Below are 9,548 nucleotides of genomic sequence, written 5' to 3' on the forward strand. Positions count from 1 at the left end.
AAAGTCAAACAGTTTTGTTAGTGACATACTCACTTGCTAACCCCCCCCCCCCCATATTCAAGAGTCCTCAAGACCAGAGCAAGTCTTCCCTGCTGTTTCTGAAGTGGAGTGCAACCCAAAGGGTGACCGAGGCACCTGGCAGGCGTTCTGGCAGGCCAGGGACCGTGGACAATCAATCAGCACTCAAATAATTTGACCTACTTTGGTGAAGTTCAAGACTACCATAAGCTGAACTCAACACTGGCAGGAGAGCATTAGAAATGTAGCTTTATTTGCGAGCGTGTTGTGCTTGAATCTCCCAGTGATGACCATTTTGGCCTTCAGTTGGGACATCGAGGCTTAAAAGTGCCTTACAGGTATCAAGTAAAGTTGTGAGAGAAGTTGCCTGCTCAGTGACTTGTTAGGAAAGATGACTAAGGTTATATACAAAGTGTTGGTGTGCCTAGCGTGGCCCTCTGGCCTAAATCCTGCAATTTAATGCAGGAGAGGAATGGCCAGAGGTTTTCAGAAGTGTTGCAAAGGGCATCACCAACACTCAAGTTGTATAACAATCATCATTATAATGGTGATGCAAGTTTGCATGCCAAATAAGAAATACCCAGTACAAAAAACCTGGCCTTTTCCCGCTGAAAGAGTGAAAAGGAATGCAGTTACTATCTTGGTGATATATTCAACAAAGCTTGAATACACAAATTGGTGATATGTAAATAAATCAGCCTTGATTTTACAAGGATTAATAAAGAAATATTTTCTTTGACTATTAAAAACACATGTCGAGCTGGTCAGAAAAGCCATGATAAGTCCATAGTAATGAAATATAGCCCAGTGCAGATTGGGGGAAAAAAAGGAGTACAATCTGGACTACAGACATTTCCACATTATGAGCAAAATGTGTTTTTGGGTCTCATCTGTTTCGAAGAGGAGTGTTACTTACTGGAAGATTGAAGGCGGCAGAGAACAAGATATGTATTATAATACAGAGGAAGGGGATCCTGTAGTACAGCAGAAAGGTTTGTGACTTAATCCGTTAGGAGCCGACTCCACAGGTGACGTGTCTGCCCTTGAGCCAAGTACATGGAAATGAGGCAGGTACTTCTCCTCAATCCGTCAGACACCAGCTTCATTTGTGATTTGTTGAGAGGTAAGGCACAGAGCAAAGAGGCATGTAATACCTAGAGAAAGATGTTTGTTAGTATTCCCATTCATCTTAATGGCACTTAATAGCACACGCACAGTCTCAGTTTCTTCACTTGCAACTGTCCAGAGCTTTGATGTGTATGGATAATAGTCCATTTAACTCTATAAAGAGCAGTAAAACAATTGGGCACCAGTAAAACTGTACTATACACTGAAAATTTTACCTTTTGGGGTATACCAGCTTGTCACTGGGACAGTACTTTAAAGAGACATGTTTGTACTTTTTCTATCCCAAAAAGTGAGTATTAGTACCTTACTGAAGTAATATGTATCCGTTAGTTGGTCCTATTAACCCTTTAGGGATAATTTAGTTATAAAGTTGTCCCTTGATGGTTACCACACCAGTGACTGTACGGAAGGTGCAGTGTTATTTAAAGGTACAACATATTTTTCTGTATTGTATTGAAATATATATTTTTCTATTTCAAAATTATTTAATCTGAATAAACAGATGACTAATCTTGAGACCTTGGCAAAGGTATGTAGTGGAGGGAATGCCTCTATATACTGTACATTTCTGCAACACTGTAGTTACGTACTTTACAGCCAGTTTTGCGGCAGTTTCAAGGTGAAATGTTCAGAGGTTGGCAAAAAACAAATAATTACGTCAAACTTAGGCTTAATTAACTAAAACGCTGTACCAATAACTCATACTTTATCTGGAAAGGACTAAAAATTGTTTGAGTTTTACTGTCTCTAGTGATCATTTCAAATGGAAACTACTGGGATTCGTACATAGAGGTACGTTTTTTCAGCTTTGGCAAAAATGTATAGAGGCACGTACTTCCCATGAGCCTATGTTGAATGAGGGTCAAGACACAAACTAAAATGTCCAGGTATGATTTAATGCTGCAGATGAAAGGGGTAATAGTCCTTGAGGTGCTTCAACATTGTAAAGGTTGAAGAAGTGCAGAAAGGTTTGGTCTAGGTAGGAGTCTCCTGGTGGTTACCAGCATGTTCCCCACAGGACATGTCAGCATCCTGGCATGTTTTCCCAAACTACCGGGTGCACCCTTGCATAAAAGGGACAACGCTGATGCAAGGCAAGGTGGGTCACTCTATCACAGCACTAAGATGTAGTCAAACAATTTGAAACACACTTATAAGGGTGTAGATGTTGCTATTAGGCAATAAGACAGCAGTCTATCTCCCTGCATGCCAAGCTTCAAACAGTTGCTCACTCTTCTAGTCAACATCCAATTGCAAGGGATTGTTTATGTTCACTTTTGAGATGATGACCAGCTCCCCCACGACCCATTCCCTTAGTTACAAACTTCCCCAGGTATCCTCCATTTCCTAGTCATCAGTCTTCATTAATTCACATACCATTCTCTCTCTTCTTTTACTTGCTTCCACTGCCTCCCTGATGCGAGTATCACTGTGGGGTTCCCCAAGAGTGGTGATTAAGTCTGAAGGATGTTATCGGCCCAGTTCATGAAAACCCCATGCTGTGTGGTTCGTTTAATAGACGGCAAGGTGAGTGATTTAGAGAGAGGACCCTCTGATAGGCAAGTGACTACGACAGGATGCTCGTCAGGCGGAGGTGAATGGTGCTCAATGGGGGCTGACTCACAGCCCCCCTTCTCATCCGTCCTCTTGGATGACGCAGAGTGATTGAGCCACGTCGACATGTCCCAGAGCTTGTGTTAAACCTGAGTCACTCACCAGGATTTGGAGGTCATGATTCAAAGGTGACACAGCAAATGAGAAAGAAAGGGAGAAGTAGACAGGCAAAACAGACAGACTACAACCTGCTGTGGAAGACCGAGATATGAAGCTTTCGGTGACTCATATGAGGACAAGACTGCAGCATAATGACTTAGAAAGAAAAAGGACACATGTACAAGGACTCGAGATGTCGTCAGCCCAGCATGCTTCTATTATTGCCATATTGCCTGTGAATGAAAAACACAATTCTCTTTCAAGCCTTTCAATTCCCAATACGATGGATGGTACACATGTTTTTACACTAGCAGACTGAACCACTTAGGTCAGTGAAATCCCACCGGGTCCCATATATGAACAATGAAAGTAGTAGCTCAAGGAGTAGACGTCACGGCTGAAGCACTGGAGAAAAGTGTAAGGTTGAAGCTATGTTCGACTGACAGCAATTAAATCACTGGAGCTTGTCGAGTGTCTACACTTGTAGGCATTCCTAACTGACTTCTTTATCCAACTGTATCTGGCAGCAGATAACGGTTTGCACTCCATTGGTGGCTGCTGTTCAAGGTGAACTCGGCTGTACTTTGTTGTCCCGCTAACAGTTCCCTGTGTTACCGGAAGTTGACAACTCTCCTGAACGAAGGACCCAATTTGGACGAGTCTGGATGCTAACATTCACCTAATGCTACAGGGCTGTCAACTGGTCTGCTAGCTTTGCTAAATGTCTGCTGCGTGTGGCTGAATTTTCTGCATAATAAATATGAAACCTTCTTATATTTATAGCCTCTATCAGTTGCTTTTTATGCATGTATCACACCAATATTTGGATTTAATCAAACTTGTACTGAACTTTGTCTGTGTTTAGTGTTTTTAAGTGTTGTTAAATCACTTACCTACTTGGGCACAGGTTCTTTAGAGTTCTGGGCATTGATTACAACCTTGTATTTATAATTCACAGTTTAGTTAAACTATGAAAGGCCTGGCATCTGCTGCTTTATAATTCAACATTTGGTATAATGGCAGTATATAGAAGTAAGGGAATGTCTCATCACATAAGCCTGTCATTACCGTGTCCTTCATCAAGGGCTCCTTCTTCTTGCATTTTACTTCTTTTGACCCTAATCCGTGATGTGTCCTATTTGTGGTAATTTTGTCCTTAGAGAGTGCTAGGATGGCTGGTTCCCAGGAACTTCAGACAAGCTACTTGTGGTCATAGGGCACTAAAAGTTTTGGCAGCATCTCTTAATTTCCCTGAGGTTGCCAATCTTTTTATTACTCTCTTCCAACTCCCACTGACTAGCCTTTTTTAATTATTATTTATTATTTATAGAGCAGTCAAGAGATCATGTAGGAAAGAAAGATAAAAAATGGATTACTGCTTTTTTTCTTCACTGTTATTTATTTATTTATTTTTTGGTAGGGTTGTGGGTCTTTTTTCTTTTTTCTTTTTTCATTACAATGAACAGTATTAGCAGTACATACAGAGCAGCTGCTTGAAGTTGCAAAAAAAGAAAAGCTCTGGGGAATCAGGAAACTATGAGGAACAAATTGTTAATTCATTTTATTAATTCACTTTTATTAGGAACACCTCTACATCTCAGCATTTGGTTTTATTGATTTGCCATTTGATGGCAGCCGTTTTAATTAAAAGAGATTCTGAAATGCCAACACGCCTTAAGGAGCCAAGAAAAGCTCACCAGGAAGGCCCATCATCTTTGCAGTGCTGCATAATGTAGAGAGGATGTTGGACAACAAAGAGTAACAAAATAGGAGTTCCTCCACCAAATGAAGCAAAACCTGAGTTACTCTTCAGTTTCTGACTGCCATGTGAAAATAAGATATGAATTACTTGTATGGTTTGCTTCTGCATGTGCACAGTGTTGTCCCTAAAAACATTTTGGCTGCATTATGTAGATTTAGATGAATGTCTTTTATAAGTGGTTCCAGATTTGAGGAGAGTATTAAGGCCTATTACGTGGTCTTAAAAAAAAAAAAAACTAGTCTACCAGGAACCCTAATAAGCTGATGCTGCACTTTTATGCAAATAATATAAGCTTTATAAAATCTGAGACTAAAATATTATTGGGAAATAATATGCACGAAATATTATCAGTCATTTTCTGTCTTGATGGACTGAAATCCCCAGATTTTTAAGGATTAGAGTATGTTATTTTTGTATAGCTGCATGATGCAAGAAGGATTTATAAAGATCACATTAAGATGGCCAACCAGGATATTGTTCCAGGAGCTGCTGTGAGGAAGCTGAGGGTTTGAGTTCTCTAAGAGAAGGGTCAGAGGACAAAGGTTTTGTTAAAAAGAAGAAATTTGCCAAATAGAGTTGTCAGGTGCTACAAAAATACTCCAGCCCAAGTCGTCTTATATTTGTTGTTGGATTATTACTCAGAACCATATTGTGTCAGTAATTCTTTGTTTTATACCCTGTCAATTTTTACTTTGAATCACAATTGTCTTCAGTGTTACCCTTCACATTTCTCCTGCCATTTGCCATGTGTCACTTTTAGCAGTCTTTCACTTTTCTATCGCTTTCCTCAGTGTCATTGTTGTGCTTTGAGAGCAGCAGCGTAACTCTCTGTCCATTTTCTACACCATCCCAGCACAATAAATGAAATGAAGGCCTAAGCCACTACTGTAAACTTTTTAAGTTTACCTTAGAAGCAAGCAGACAGATTTTGTTCCTGACAATTGATACTGCAAAACTACGGTGCCCGTAAGGTGACTTGTTCGGTGTACTTACTTTTGTCGTGGCCACTACATAATAACCCGTGGGAACGTGATAAATAATATAATTATTTCTTAATTCAAAATAAATATTAATGAATCCATCTCTGATAATCCCGGGTTGCTATGGTCATGCAGGTTGTTTACACATTAAACTCGTGGCCCACGAGAAAAACATGTTGTTCCCTCAACATAACATCTCGTGGCCACGACATAATATCACTTTCCCATGAGTTAATATGATGTTCCCACAAACTAATATATTGTGGCCGCTACATATTATCACGTTCCCACAAGTTATTATGTCGTGATCACGACCAAAATAAGTACACCGAACAAGTCACCTTACGGGCTCTGTACAAAATCACATCTGTAGGTAACCCTAAAAGCAAAAGCAGAAAAGCAGTTTCCAAAATTAGCTAACTAAAAGGTTTAGTACAAATTGTACAAAGTCAGGTAGAAAACTTAAAGGGAATGGGGGAAAATTTAACTAATAGAACATAAGTAGATGCTCGCCTGTTACATGACATGCATTGGTACACTCTTGAGTGACACTTTGAAATTTCAACACTTACCGATTAAAATGCCAGGAGAAGAACAAAAAGCAAGAACAAGTGTGGCAGAGGAAAGTAAAACAAAGATTCTGAATAATGCAGACTAGAGTACGAGGTTCAGAAATAAAAAAAACTCAGTTTGAAATTTCAGGCGACAAAATGTGATAAGAGGGCCCACTGCTCCTTCACCTAGGGTGTACAGTAGCACTGACACTTTTCTTGGATTCTGAAAGAGAAAGGTTGTCCTTCTCGGGATAGGCTACTTTGAGCAAGGTATAAATCATGCTGGCACAATGAAAGCAGGACTCGCACTGCACCAGAACTTAGCAAGAAAGCTGCCCTGTTTTCACTTGAGTATTTCATTGCTTTTTGTTTTTACATGCCGATTTTTTTTATGTTAACTGAAGTGGTGGTCTGTTCCAATTGACTTTATTCGTGCCACTTTTAAAGTCAGCACGAAATTCAAGTGACCCGATTTAGTTTCTTAGTAGATCCCTAGTCACTGGTGCATATTATTTCAATGAATACAATGTTTATCTTTCTTGTGCTCATTTTTTTCAGCTTTAAAGTGACTTCCCTTTTCCAATGATGTTGCAAGTGGACTATTTGATATTATTAACTGATAGCCAAATAGCTATTTAGGCATTTCTATAACAAACTCCCATTACTTGAAAGAGCAAACTACTGTAGCTTTTAGCATTCCAATTCACCTGAATGTCTCAGTTGATCTGTTAGCAAATGTGCCCGTTGAAGTAAACAACTTGAAAGCTAATCAAAGCTAAACATGTCACGATCCAGTTGATAAAATTATTTACCCTTTGTTTGTCTCAGTGAATTTCTTTTTATTGTCATATTATGGAAGTAAAATGAGTTGCAGACACCATTTCATGCTGACTTTAATTTGCTTGCCAGTGTGTTTTCTACAAAAGCTCAACTTTAGCACATTGCTAAGCATGTAAACGAACAAAATAAGAAACACAAAAAATGCTTTTTGTTTACTTTACTAAACCCTATACAGAGGTTTATAAGATCTTCTTGACGTTGTCACGTTTATGATTTTTAAGTCAATATTCCCTCTCAGAATCCACCGTTATGAAAATGAACCATGGTTTAACCAAGTGTAGTAACCATGTTTTTTTGGGGGGGGTATTTCTTACTATTTGTATACCCATAGTTTTACTTCAAATACCATAGTTAAACTATGGCTAGTATAGGCAACACCAGTGTTAATATTTGGTTACCATGGTTAAGTAGCCATGATTTTTTTTATTTATTATTATTTGTAGTAAAACCATTGTAAATTTTCATAAGGGCACTTCAACCATGCATTATAAGTCTCCATGCCTCAAATCTCACCTTCATGCTCTACTCTCCATGAAAGATCAATCTAGTTTGAGGGGTGAGGATGAAGTTCATCAATGTTTTATATGAAATACCTTTGCAAGATAATGCTCAGTACGAGTATTGAAGAGAGTCACAGTGAAAGGCTTGAAGCATCTCCTCGGGGTGAGGATGAAGTTCATCAATGTTTTATTTGAAATACCTTTGCAAGATAATGCTCAGTACGAGTACTGAAGAGAGTGACGGCAAGAAGCTTGAAGCATCTCCTCGAGTTTCTGTCACACTTGTTGTGTTCCCCTCAAATGAAGATGCCACTACAGGTGCTTTTTACCTCAAAATGTCAACAAAAATACCTCTTATACCTAAAACCGAGTGATTGAGTGTAGGTTTAAGAAAAGAAAGAGTGGGAAAATGAGAGCCGTGAGTATGAAAGTGGGTGAATGAATATTAGCATGAAAAATGTTCAAGGTAAAAAACGAAAGAGCATTTAAAAGAGAAAATGAAGTGGTTCTGTTAGTTTCTTTGTGTCTGTATGCGTGTGTATTATAGATATTGATATTTTTGTACATATCCACTAGTGGTTAGTCTGACAGCGTTTTTCCTCAAACTCCGTTATACATCATCAGACAAAACCTTTCAGTAAACAGCAGCCTGTTCATTCCCAAGCCGAGTACTGCCAAAACTCAGTTTTTGTAGCAGACAGATAAAGCATTTGTGTACCGGAACAAGGCTGTCCGTGTTATCTATGAATTTTGAACATTTATTGTTATGTTTCCATACGAAAATTGTTATGTTTACATACCCTAAATGCACAAAATTGTTCCAAACGATATTTGAGGGAGTACAACTGGTATCATTTTTTAGACTGGCCTTTTCTTGATTCCAAAGCCTCATGATAACACTTTTTATTTTATTTTTTTGGTAGTAGTAACTGTCAATTGCATGAAATGGCTGGTCATGTGACCATGACATGGTGACACTTGTAGAACAAAACAACTTTTTTCTGGATGACTATGATGTATGGGGGTCTTTATAGTATATCATGTGAATGTACATTATTTAAACATTTTTCCAAAAGTACATTTAGTTCCTTTTGTCTAAAGCTGTTTTAATTAGCAAAAATTGTTGAGTGCACTTTTAATCGATATAAATTATATTAGCTGGATACGTTTCAGGAAAAACCCTGGAACATCTACAGGAATTGTCAGTATGACAAAGTGAGTAGATTTGAGAATCTGTTAACGTAGCACCAAAACTTTAGGTATGCTTTAAAGAATGGGAAAATCACAGGTTTATGTCAAGTCATCTTAAAACTTACCCGTACTCACATGGAGATCAAGTCCCAGATGAAGACATTACCTCATTGGGCCTAATAGATGAAACGTACAGAATGAATTTGTATTAATCGTTTGTAAAATCTAAATTTTGTTGCACACCAATTGTTATATTGAATCCAACTGTTAACATAAGATCGGTTTATAATCAATTGGTTACTATACCAATCTGTCTTTTTTTTTTGCCTGTCAGTTGTTCAGTTCAGTCATTTTGTGTTCCAGCTTATGTATTTTGTTTCCTTTGACACTCTGTGTATCTGTAAATAACCGTATTGTTACGGTAGGGGCAAAGGCTGGTTGATTTGCTGATTTTTGCAGTGAAAAATCACCTCAGTGGGAAATCCAAGAGAAAGAGATGGATAACACATCTGACGCAATACCTTCTGACCACACCTCTCTGACTCGAGTTATCTGTTGGCCGGATAGCCTCTGACTCAGCCCCTCTTGCATTAATATCCTGCCAGGGGTACATGCAGAAATAGACAGGCCGATAGACAGAGACAGAAAGAGTAATATTCACCATATTTGATGTAGAGAGAGTCTTGGATATGCAGTGAAAGATTGAGGTGCATTGCACACAGCATAAGTATGGAGTGTCTTCCAACTACAGCCATTTTTTTTTCTCCCAGGAACATTTTATTAAACAAGCAGTTTAGATAAACATGAAAATTTGATTAAAATTTGCTCTGCCTCAGGCTATCCAAAATGTAGATGAGTTTTG

This window comes from Carassius auratus, chromosome 22 (assembly GCF_003368295.1).
Source record: "Carassius auratus strain Wakin chromosome 22, ASM336829v1, whole genome shotgun sequence".
NCBI lineage: Eukaryota > Metazoa > Chordata > Actinopteri > Cypriniformes > Cyprinidae > Carassius > Carassius auratus.